A 13,274-nucleotide genomic window follows, 5' to 3' on the forward strand; every position below is an offset into this window, starting at 1 on the left:
CCCACCGTGGGGCTTGAACTCACAAACCATGAGATCATGACCTGAGCCGAAGCCAGATGCTTAACCAACTGAGCCACCCAGGTGCCCCAGTCAAGTGTTGATTTTAAATACAGGTAACCTTATGTACTTAGGTCAATAGAGAGACCATGTATTTAAGGAGGGGCTTAATTTGGCTATTTCAAGGTCCTTCCAGTTCTAAAATTCCACGCCTCTGTAGAACTAAAATCTAATGAAATGAATGAAGTTAAATATTTGAGATGGGCTGGAAAAAATACATGAAAAGAGACAATTTGTTTTCCTTGGCATTAATATTGAAAATCTCCTGACCAAAGGGAAATTCTGGAGGTGGGAAGAAGTTGTATCAATGGTTTCAGTTAAATTAGGAGGAAAGAACACAAGCATTTATTACAGCTTCCTTTCAAAATGACCATAACCAAATAAAAAATAAACCCCACAAAGACAAAGACAGCAGCAAAGGGAAGGATGGTAGAAGGGAGATATCAACAAAGTTTTGGGGATGAGAACCAGATCGGCCAGTGGTACAAGCCAAGTGAAGAAAGCAGAAACTGAAGCTCACAGAGTGAACAGTGAACAAGAAAGAAGCCAGTTTGTGTCCATAGAACTCTGGAAATATTCGGAAAGAGTCACTGGAAATCTCTGAAGGCTGGATTGAACAGTAGGGTTGAAAACAGGATTGCTAAAAAGTCTGTAGAAGGAATTGTTGGAACCCTAAATACACTTTTCTCTTCTTGGTAGTGAGGATTTGTATTTTCCTAATAAGATGAAAGGTAGAGGTTTAATTTCATGAGAAACTGACCCAGACAAGCTCTGACCTGAGGATCTCTAAGTACCTGGGGGCAAGGGTGAGCCATCTAGAAAGCCAGAGGAATATGTAAGATGTATATAAAAACATCAGTCCTTCTTCTCATCAGCTTCCAGAATGTTGGCATCCAGACTGACTGACCATGTTTCTGCTCCCATCACCACCCCTCAACTTTTGACTTACATGTGCCCACACAGATTAGAGGGCTTCTCTCCAGAGTAACCAATTGGTCCAGGGGAAAAGATGTGCAGATAGTGAAAACTATGGAAGTCCCTTGAAGAAGATTGCTCACCATCTCAGCATCCTTCAATGAAGGTCCACCAGACATTTTCTAAGTTGTCAGTGTTTCACTCTTAAATATGAACAGGAAGGAACAACTGTCAAACTTTTGAAGAAAACAAGCAACATGAACACCACAAGTTAAAATGTATACAATAAAGTAAGAAAGCTAGAATACTGAGACAAGGTAGGAAACAGAAAAACAAAACAAAACAAAAAATAAATTAATTAATACACTTATAAACTTGAGAAGGTACTTTATTCAAGAAATAAGAAAAAGATATTATTAAAAAGGAACTTTCAAAAAAACCTGCACATAGTGAATCACATGAAAAAATAGAAGTCACCCTTAATATAAAGCCAATTTTGGCAAAAGGACAGAAATCGGAAAGCAAATGTTAGGACAGTGGTAAGATCCAATATCTGTTTCATAAATGACCCAGAAGGAGTGACAGAAGAAGATAGAAATAAATATTCATATTCAGAAATATATGAGTCATATGGGTTGTTTGTTGAAAAAGGTTTTCAAGTGGTGTTTATTAAAATAAAAGATGAGGTGAATGGATTAGTAAAATCCAGTATATACAAACAATAGAATATTATTCAATCTTAAAAAAAGGAAGGAAATACTGTCATATGCTGCAAATGCATGAAATGTGAAGATGTTATGATAAGTGAAATAAGCCAGTCACAAAAGGATAAAAACTGTGTGACTCTAGCTAATATGATATACCTAGATTAGTCAAATTCATAAAAACAAAGTAGAATAGTGGTTTCCAGGCACTGCCAGTAAGGGGAATGGGAAGTTATTGTTTAACGAATATGGAGTTTTAGTTTGGGAAGAAGAAAAAGTTCTGAAGATGGATGGTGGTGATGGTTGCACAACAACACTAATATACTTAATGCCATTGAAGTGTACACATAAAAAATAGTTAAAATAGTAAATTTTATTTTGCTATGCTATCATAATCAATCAATAATCTATGAAAGAAAAAAAAATATGTGTTATAGGAAAATAATAGTGAGCAACAAATCCAGTAAAGTCGCTACTTAAATTCAAATAACTACTAATTATGAGACTATAAGAGCTTATTGCTACTCTTAAAGAATTTTATTTTAAGTTTTTATTTTTTTTTATTATATGAAATTTATTGTCAAATTGGTTTCCATACAACACCCAGTGCTCATCCCAAAAGGTGCCCTCCTCAATACCCATCACTCACCCTCCCCTCCCTCCCACCCCCCATCAACCCTCAGTTTGTTCTCAGTTTTTAACAGTCTCTTATGCTTTGGCTCTCTCCCACTCTAACCTCTTTTTTTTTCTTTTTTCCTCCCCCTCCCCCATGGGTACCTGTTAAGTTTCTCAGGATCCACATAAGAGTGAAACCATATGGTATCTGTCTTTCTCTGTATGGCTTATTTCACTTAGCATCACACTCTCCAGTTCCATCCACATTGCTACAAAAGGCCATATTTCATTCTTTCTCATTGCCACGTAGTATTCCATTGTGTATATAAACCACAATTTCTTTATCCATTCATCAGTTGATGGACATTTAGGCTCTTTCCATAATTTGGCTATTGTTGAGAGTGCTGCTATGAATATTGGGGTACAAGTGCCCCTATGCATCAGTACTCCTGTATCTCTTGGATAAATTCCTAGCAGTGCTATTCCTGGGTCATAGGGTAGGTCTATTTTTAATTTTCTGAGGAACCTCCACACTGCTTTCCAGAGTGGCTGCACCAATTTGCATTCCCACCAACAGTGCAAGAGGGTTCCTGTTTCTCCACATCCTCTCCAGCATCTATAGTCTCCTGATTTGTTCATTTTGGCCACTCTGACTGGCGTGAGGTGATACCTGAGTGTGGTTTTGATTTGTATTTCCCTGATAAGGAGCGACGCTGAACATCTTTTCATGTGCCTGTTGGCCATCCGGATGTCTTCTTTAGAGAAGTGTCTATTCATGTTTTCTGCCCATTTCTTCACTGGGTTATTTGTTTTTCGGGTGTGGAGTTTGGTGAGCTCTTTATAGATTTTGGATACTAGCCCTTTATCCGATATGTCATTTGCAAATATCTTTTCCCATTCCGTTGGTTGCCTTTTAGTGTTGTTGGTTGTTTCCTTTGCTGTGCAGAAGCTTTTTATCTTCATAAGGTCCCAGTAATTCGCTTCTGCTTTTAATTCCCTTGCCTTTGGGGATGTGTCGAGTAAGAGATTGCTACGGCTGAGGTCAGAGAGGTCTTTTCCTGCTTTCTCCTCTAAGGTTTTGATGGTTTCCTGTCTCACATTCAGGTCCTTTATCCATTTTGAGTTTATTTTTGTGAATGGTGTGAGAAAGTGGTCTAGTTTCAACCTTCTGCATGTTGCTGTCCAGTTCTCCCAGCACCATTTGTTAAAGAGGCTGTCTTTTTTCCATTGGATGTTCTTTCCTGCTTTGTCAAAGATGAGTTGGCCATACGTTTGTGGGTCTAGTTCTGGGGTTTCTATTCTATTCCATTGGTCTATGTGTCTGTTTTTGTGCCAATACCATACTGTCTTGATGATTACAGCTTTGTAGTAGAGGCTAAAGTCTGGGATTGTGATGCCTCCTGCTTTGGTCTTCTTCTTCAAAATTCCTTTGGCTATTCGGGGCCTTTTGTGGTTCCATATGAATTTTAGGATTGCTTGTTCTAGTTTCGAGAAGAATGGTGGTGCAATTTTGATTGGGATTGCATTGAATGTGTAGATAGCTTTGGGTAGTATTGACATTTTGACAATATTTATTTTTCCAATCCATGAGCAGGGAATGTCTTTCCATTTCTTTAAATCTTCTTCAATTACCTTCATAAGCTTTCTATAGTTTTCAGCATACAGATCCTTTACATCTTTGGTTAGATTTATTCCTAGGTATTTTATGCTTCTTGGTGCAATTGTGAATGGGATCAGTTTCTTTATTTGTCTTTCTGTTGCTTCATTGTTAGTGTATAAGAATGCAACTGATTTCTGTACATTGATTTTGTATCCTGCAACTTTGTTGAATTCATGTATCAATTCTAGCAGACTTTTGGTGGAGTCTATCGGATTTTCCATGTATAATATCATGTCATCTGCAAAAAGCGAAAGCTTGATTTCATCTTTGCCAATTTTGATGCCTTTGATTTCCTTTTGTTGTCTGATTGCGGATGCTAGAACTTCCAGCACTATGTTAAACAACAGCGATGAGAGTGGGCATCCCTGTTGTGTCCCTGATCTCAGGGAAAAAGCTCTCAGTTTTTCCCCGTTGAGGATGATGTTAGCTGTGGGCTTTTCACAAATGGCTTTTATGATCTTTAAGTATGTTCCTTCTATCCCGACTTTCTCAAGGGTTTTTATTAAGAAAGGGTGCTGGATTTTGTCAAAGGCCTTTTCTGCATCGATTGACAGGATCCTATGGTTCTTCTCTTTTTTTTGTTAATGTGATGTATCACGTTGATTGATTTGCGAATGTTGAACCAGCCCTGCATCCCAGGAATGAATCCCACTTGATCATGGTGAATAATTCTTTTTATATGCCGTTGAATTCGATTTGCTAGTATCTTATTGAGAATTTTTGCATCCATATTCATCAGGGATATTGGCCGGTAGTTCTCTTTTTTTACTGGGTCTCTGTCTGGTTTAGGAATCAAAGTAATACTGGCTTCATAGAATGAGTCTGGAAGTTTTCCTTCCCTTTCTTTTTCTTGGAATAGCTTGAGAAGGATAGGTATTATCTCTGCTTTAAACGTCTGGTAGAACTCCCCTGGGAAGCCATCTGGTCCTGGACTCTTATTTGTTGGGAGATTTTTGATAACCGATTCAATTTCTTTGCTGGTTATGGGTCTGTTCAAGCTTTCTATTTCCTCCTGATTGAGTTTTGGAAGAGTGTGGGTGTTCAGGAACTTGTCCATTTCTTCCAGGTTGTCCAATTTGTTGGCATATAATTTTTCATAGTATTCCCTGGTAATTGTTTGTATCTCTGAGGGATTGGTTGTAATAATTCCATTTTCATTCATGATTTTATCTATTTGGGTCATCTCCCTTTTCTTTTTGAGAAGCCTGGCTAGAGGTTTGTCAATTTTGTTTATTTTTTCAAAAAACCAACTCTTGGTTTCGTTGATCTGCTCTACAGTTTTTTTAGACTCTATATTGTTTATTTCTGCTCTGATCTTTATTATTTCTCTTCTTCTGCTGGGTTTGGGGTGTCTTTGCTGTTCTGCTTCTATTTCCTTTAGGTGTGCTGTTAGATTTTGTATTTGGGATTTTTCTTGTTTCTTGAGATAGGCCTGGATTGCAATGTATTTTCCTCTCAGGACTGCTTTCGCTGCGTCCCAAAGCGTTTGATTGTTGTATTTTCATTTTCATTTGTTTCTATATATTTTTAAATTTCTTCTCTAATTGCCTGGTTGACCCACTCATTCGTTAGTAGGGTGTTCTTTAACCTCCATGCTTTTGGAGGTTTTCCAGACTTTTTCCTTGGGTTGATTTCAAGCTTCATAGCATTGTGGTCTGAAAGTATGCATGGTATAATTTCAATTCTGGTAAACTTATGAAGGGCTGTTTTGTGACCCAGTATATGATCTATCTTGGAGAATGTTCCATGTGCACTCGAGAAGAAAGTATATTCTGTTGCTTTGGGATGCAGAGTTCTAAATATATCTGTCAAGTCCATCTGATCCAATGTCTCATTCAGGGCCCTTGTTTCTTTATTGACCGTGTGTCTAGATGATCTGTCCATTTCTGTAAGTGGGGTGTTAAAGTCCCCTGCAATTACCACATTCTTATCAATAAGGTTGCTTATGTTTATGAGTAGTTGTTTTATATATTTGGGGGCTCTGGTATTCGGCGCATAGACATTTATAATTGTTAGCTCTTCCTGATGAATAGACCCTGTAACTATTATATAATGCCCTTCTTCATCTCTTGTTACAGCCTTTAATTTAAAGTCTAGTTTGTCTGATATAAGTATGGCTACTCCAGCTTTCTTTTGGCTTCCAGTAGCATGATAAATAGTTCTCCATCCCCTCACTCTCAATCTAAAGGTGTCCTCAGGTCTAAAATGAGTCTCTTGTAGACAGCAAATAGATGGGTCTTGTTTTTTTATCCATTCTGATACCCTATGTCTTTTGGTTGGCGCATTTAATCCATTTACGTTCAGTGTTATTATAGAAAGATACGGGTTTAGAGTCATTGTGATGTCTGTATGTTTTATGCTTGTAGTGTTGTCTCTGGTACTTTGTCTCACAGGGTCCCCCTTAGGATCTCTTGTAGGGCTGGTTTAGTGGTGACAAATTCCTTCAGTTTTTGTTTGTTTGGGAAGACCTTTATCTCTCCTTCTATTCTAAATGACAGACTTGCTGGATAAAGGATTCTCGGCTGCATATTTTTTCTGTCTAGCACACTGAAAATCTCGTGCCAATTCTTTCTGGCCTGCCAAGTTTCAAAAGAGAGATCAGTCACGAGTCTTATAGGTCTCCCTTTATATGTGAGGGCACGTTTACCCCTTGCTGCTTTCAGAATTTTCTCTTTATCCTTGTATTTTGCCAGTTTCACCATGATATGTTGTGCAGAAGATCGATTCAAGTTACGTCTGAAGGGAGTTCTCTGTGCCTCTTTGATTTCAATGCCTTTTTCCTTCCCCAGTTCAGGGAAGTTCTCAGCTATTATTTCTTCAAGTACCCCTTCAGCACCTTTCCCTCTCTCTTCCTCCTCTGGGATACCAATTATGCGTATATTATTTCTTTTTAGCGTATCACTTAGTTCTCTAATTTTCCCCTCATACTCCTGGATTTTTTTATATCTCTTTTTATAGCTTCCTCTTTTCCCATAACTTTATCTTCCCATATCTTTATCTTATCTTTTTTTATATCTCTTTTTATAGCTTCCTCTTTTCCCATAACTTTATCTTCTAGTTCACCTATTCTGTCCTCTGCCTCTTCAATCCGAGCCGTGGTTGTCTCCATTTTATTTTGCAGATCATTAATAGCATTTTTTAGCTCCTCCTGGCTGTTCCTTAGTCCCTTGATCTCTGTAGCAAGAGATTCTCTGCTGTCCTCTATACTGTTTTCAAGCCCAGCGATTAATTTTATGACTATTATTCTAAATTCACTTTCTGTTATATTATTTAAATCCTTTTTGATCAGCTCATTAGCTGTTGTTATTTCCTGGAGATTCTTCTGAGGGGAATTCTTCTGCTTGGTCATTTTGGATAGTCCCTGGCGTGGTGAGGACCTGCAGGGCACTTCCCCTGTGCTGTGGTGTATAACTGGAGTTGGTGGGCGGAGTCGCAGTCAGACCTGATGTCTGCCCCTGGCCCACCGCTGGGGCCACAGTCAGACTGGTGTGTGCCTTCTCTTCCCCTCTCCTAGGGGCGGGATTCATTGTGGGGTGGCGTGGCCCGTCTGGGCTACTTGCACACTGCCAGGCTTGTGATGCTGGGGATCTGGCGTATTAGCTGGGGTGGGTAGGCAAGGTGCACAGGGGCAGGAGGGGCAGGCTTAGCTCGCTTCTCCTTAGGTGATCCACTTCAGGAGGGGCCCTGTGGCAGCGGGAGGGAGTCAGATCCGCTGCCGGAGGTTTGGCTCCTCCACAGAAGCACAGAGTTGGATGTTTGCAGGAGCGAGGAAGTTCCCTGGCAGGAACTGGTTCTCTTTGGGATTTTGGCTGGGGGATGGGCGGGGGAGATGGCGCTGGCGAGGGCCTTTGTTCCCCACCAAACTGAGCTCTGCCGTCTGGGGGCTCAGCAGCTCTCCCTCCCTTTGTCTTCCAGCCTTCCCGCTTTCCGAGCAGAGCTGTTAACTTATAACCTTCCAGACGCTAAGTTGCGCTTGCTGTCGGAACACAGTCAGTCAGGCCCCTCCGCTTTTGCCCGCCAGACTCAGGAGCTCTGCTTGGCCAGCGAGCCGCCCCTCCGCCCCAGCTCCCTCCCGCCAGTCCGTGGAGCGTGCACCGCCTTGCTGCCCTTCCTACCCTCTTCCGTGGGCCTCTCTGCGCTTGGCTCCGGCGACTCCGTTCTGCTAATCCTCTGGCGGTTTTCTGGGTTATTTAGGCAGGTGTAGGTGGAATCTAAGTGATCAGCAGGACGCGCGGTGAGCCCAGCGTCCTCCTACGCCGCCATCTTCCCTCCTCCCCTCTACTCTTAAAGAATTTTAAAATGGAAGAGAAATAATTTTTTTCAAAGTCTTAACTTTCTTTTGAATTAAAAAAGACTATTAGATCCAAAATCATGGATTCAACAGAAATTCTCCTTTTGCTGAAAGTGGGATATGGAAAAAGCAGGTGGTAGAAATGCCCCAGTGTTGGTAATGGAAAAAGCAGCAGATCAAGAGGATTATTGAGGGTTGGTGAGATCATTGTTGAAGGACCAATCACAGTTCAATTTTACAGACTTTTGCAAAAAGCTAAAAAGTTGGTCTAATTTTGGTGTCTGACTACCTGATTTGGAGGAATCATTGGATAAAAAGGGAGCAAGGGACAGATCCAGTGGTAATGAAAGAGTAGAATAAAGATATGAAAGGTTGTAGTCAGAGAGGGACATTTCAGATTTTCAGACACATGACACAAAGCAATTATTTTTCGATAATAGAGTCCAAAGTGTTGGTATCTGAAATAGAAAAGGTTTAGTTGTGTTGGAGTTGAAGAAATTAAGGAAATGAGGAGAAGATGGTAGAAAATGTCACCAACCTTGTCTGTGATGTCACTGATGTGGATAGAAATGTAGAGGCAAGGAGGACTTACTGAACCAGAGCCCGGAGTCTCAGAAGGCAATTACAACATGTTGGCGGATGCAGTACCTATGGATAAGGTAAGGGAGGGAAGTGGAGATCAAGGACAACATGCATGGGTGTGGGAGAAGTGGCTTTCATTCATCAAGTTTTGTGGAAAGTGCTGAGAATAGAGTATTTCAATGTCACAATTAATTTGGTAGTATCTGGAATCATAAATGCCTATTTCAAAACTGTACACGTAGTACACTAATGTATTTTGTCGAACCATGTGAAATGCCAATACTGTATGGTGATCATAATAGAGCTTTCAAGGACTCCTCAACTTTCTGGTCATCAGAGAAACAAAAAAAGGTTTTAGGAATAGTTTACATATTTTTATTATGTCATTTTAGGTAACTGATGAACTCAATTTTTTTAAAATGCAATATGGAAAACATCTTTTTCATATAAGATCATGGCTATGCACAGCGAATAGGATTCAAACAATTAAGACCTTTAACTTGTTTTAGTTCTTTAACCCTGTTAGGTATTCAAATGTAGTCTCAAAAAAAGTTTAGGAAATTCTGAAAATAGGTTCTTCAGGTGTTCTGTTTCTAGACCCGAATGGAAATATTAGGAAACCAATGTAATGTGAAATATTCCATCTTTTGGTTGGATTCACTTACTGTGATCAGATTCAAGTAACATTTATTAAGTACCTGAACATTTTCTAGTTACCAGCCCACATGCTAGGTTCATTCATTATTACTCATACATTATTTTATTTATTTAATGGTAACTTCTCATGTAACTTTACACTATAGTGAGGTACTATGTTCTCATTCTACAGATAGGGAAACAGGTTCAGAAAAGATAAGTGATTTGGTCACATGGAGCAGATAAAGAGCAGATCTAGGAATAAAACCCAGGTCTCTTGACTGTAAATCTTGTATTCTTTTTGGTGGTCTATGATCATTACATTTAAACTTCTAAAAGAAAATTAAAAATAACATCTGGGGTAAGATATCTGTGAAAAGAGGGATGAAGTATTTATTATTTAAGTTCATACATTTCTATCTTCTATTATGTAGAAATTAAACTATACTTATGCATGTTATTATACTTGTCATAGTGTTGAATGAGGGGCCCTGTCATTGAGAGAAGTGGTAAGAAAATTGTCAGAATATCCCAGACTATGGAAGTATGGAAGAGAGGGTGGCACAAGGGAATGGCATGAGCATAGAAGAAGAACAGTATAATGTAAGCAGTATTTTGACCTGACCTCTGTGACCTGTAAGTTTGGAAATATGAAGTGTGTGTGTTTGTGTGTATGTGTGTGTGTGTGCATATGTGTATGTGTGTATGTGTGCATGCATGTATATGTTTATGTTCTATGAATTTTAACATGCATTTATCTGAAATACCTTATATATTTCCTTATTAAAAATTTGAACTTATATAAAATTAATAAAATAGACCATGATCATCTTACTGAAGGATTATTTAGTTTACATAAGTACCACCACAATTTAAATATTATTTGATTCATATTTGACATTTAGAAATACATCCGTTATGTAAAGCAACTTGCACATATCATTCAGAAACTCCAGGTCTATAAAAAATGTTAAAATATTAAAAAAAATAAAAATTAAAAAAAATAAAATAATTTAAAAAATTAAAAAAATATAAATATAAACTCCAGGTCTATATAAATTTCTGGATAGCACAGAGTTTCTTATTTATCTTAATACTGAGATTCTTGATATTTTATGGGTCATGACCCCTTTAAGAATTTGATGAAAACTATGAAGCTCCTTTGGAGAAAAACAGATACATGCATACATGCCAACAATCCTGGATTCCATGATAGGGATTTGTGAACTTGTTGGCATCAACCCCTGGAACTCCTAGGGTTAAGAACCACCTAGTAGCTTTCACAGATAGATCTTTATGCTCCTCAACCCGTAAATATGGGAGATAAGGTATGCCATGGTTCAACCTCATCTCCTAATTCACTGCGACTCTAGTCCCATCCAAACCTCTCACTGGCTGAAGGTAAGGGGAGGCACATAACCCTGTGCAGAAATAGCCAATAAGTCCTTAAAATGAAGTTATTTTGACTCATCTACTCTGGCTTGGAATTTTTTTAATTAGACACAAGCAATAAAACTTCAAATTTTTTTTAAAGTTGATTTATTTATTTTGAGAGAGAGTGAGAGAGTGGGGAAGGGGCAGAAAGAGAGGGAAAGAGAGAATCCCAAGAGGTTCTGCACTGTCAGTGCAGAGCCGATGCCGGGCTCAAACTCAGGAACTGCAAGATCATGACCTAAGCTGAAATCAAGAGTCCAATGCCTAACCAGCTGAGTCACCCAGGTACTCCTCAAATTCTTTTTTAAATCACCAAATATTATAAAATAAGTGCTCCCATTCTGCCCCTGAGCCTCAGAGCATCATTGAGCCCCATTTTTTGGAGAATGTACCAGGATGGAGTAAAGTTCAGGTATGAGCTTAGGATGAAAAAAATTAGAGGGAGTCCTTAAAAATATTAATTATAATAAAAAACAGTGATTTTGCACTTTCACATGGCTGCCGTGTTTCAATTCAAATTAGGCATGAGAGGAATGGTGGTGGAGAAATGTCACTGCATCCATGTTGACAAGAATTTTCTCTAGCATCAGGGAGTTACAGAGTGTCCCTTTCAAATTTTGTCTTCAAGCTCAGGACTTGTCCTCGTATCAAGGAAAAACTTAATTTGTAAATAAATATACAATATCTGAGGTCATTTCCAGTTTGTGATGCAATGGATCAAATTAATGGAAAGACTTTTTTTTGTAGTAGTGTATTATTTTTTTGTAGCAGACATTGTTATTTTTCACTGATAGACTGTTTCCCTTTCCTTCTGGGCACAAGAAAGTATTACACACTCCCCCTAACCTTTGAAGTTAGCTCAGGCTATTTGATTTTCTTTGGCCAGTGAAATTTAAGTGAAATGAAACTTAATACGCATGATTCTTCACCTTTCCCTCCATCTGCCTCATTGACCTGTGGAATTCCAGATGGTGGTACCTCCATCATCTGTGCTTCTTGTGTGAAGATGACATGGATCAAAGGCCACTGCCAACTTGCAATGGATGCATAGCAGGGGCAAGAACAAGACCTTGGTTGTTATAAGCTGCTGAAACTTTGAGTTATTTGTTACGGCAGCATAACCTAGGCTGTTATGTTTGCCATTGGTATGTACTGAACTTATACGTTTATTTAAACAGTGTAAATAAGTGAGATAGTGAATGGGAGACAGTGTATAGGGGGGAATGAATAGTGCCTTGCTTTTAATGGCTTGCCTGTTCCTCCATAAGAGCAACTCGGACATCTGTTCTGGGATTCTTGGCTATTCCAGAAAGCAAATATATGTGTGCAAACATATCCACAGCAATGATGCCTTAGAGAATTCACAATGGCTGAGTTGGCCCAGTGGCCCAGGCAAATAAACACCATTTGCTTTCTTTCCCCTTTCATTTTCTCTGAGAGCTGGAGACTATTTGAGTCATTCAGCTTCCTCCACTGGGACAATGGTGACAATGACCTTGTTGTTCTCTGGAGGCTCCATGTCACGGTCAAGTCACTTGAAACTGTAATAATCTGTGCAGGTCTGGTTGGGTCATGAAATCCCAGAGCCACTTCCTCATGCGTTATCTTGAATCCCCCTCATTTTTTTCTATGAACAGAAGAATCTCTCAGGATCCTTTAAAATATATCCATCACAGGCTTGACTACGATGGGAAAGACATTAGGGAAGGTGCTTTCACCATTAGCAGGTACAAATAGAACAAATCTCAATGAGTGACAGCAACAGGTGGTGAAGAGCTCATTATTAGAATCCAACAATTCACCAGCATCACTTTCTAATTTGAGAGAAAATGATATATATGTAGACAGGCAAATGTTGTCATGAGAAAGACAAAGGATTTGGAATAAATGATCTTGTCTCAAAAACAGTCTCTACCATTTACCCAGCATTGTGGCTATAAATATCTATTTAATCTAAGCCCAGATTCTTTACTAACACCAATGGGTGCAATGATACCTGTCTTTCACAGTAACCGTGAAACCGTATTTCACAAAATGGACTTTCATTCAATGCTTCTCATTTTTTTTAAATACATAGTCAATGAATATTTCCACATTCCAGGTATCCATACATCTCCAGTCCTCAAGGGTGACATTTTCTCTTAATGCCCAATCAGCAATAATCTAAGCCTCCATCCTATCTAATCCAAGAAGTCTAGTGTTTTTCTTGATTTTACTCCTGAGTTGTTTTTTTTTTTTTTTTTTTCTTTTTTTTGAGAATCCCTGAGGATGTGTATACATTTCACAAATATATCCTGGCTGTTTTGTCACCTTAACCAGCTATCTGGCACTAGACTATTGCTCTGATCCTCTGCAAATCCCCCTTGCTGTTATAACTGTC

Source organism: Leopardus geoffroyi, chromosome D4, assembly GCF_018350155.1.
Source record: "Leopardus geoffroyi isolate Oge1 chromosome D4, O.geoffroyi_Oge1_pat1.0, whole genome shotgun sequence".
Lineage (NCBI taxonomy): Eukaryota > Metazoa > Chordata > Mammalia > Carnivora > Felidae > Leopardus > Leopardus geoffroyi.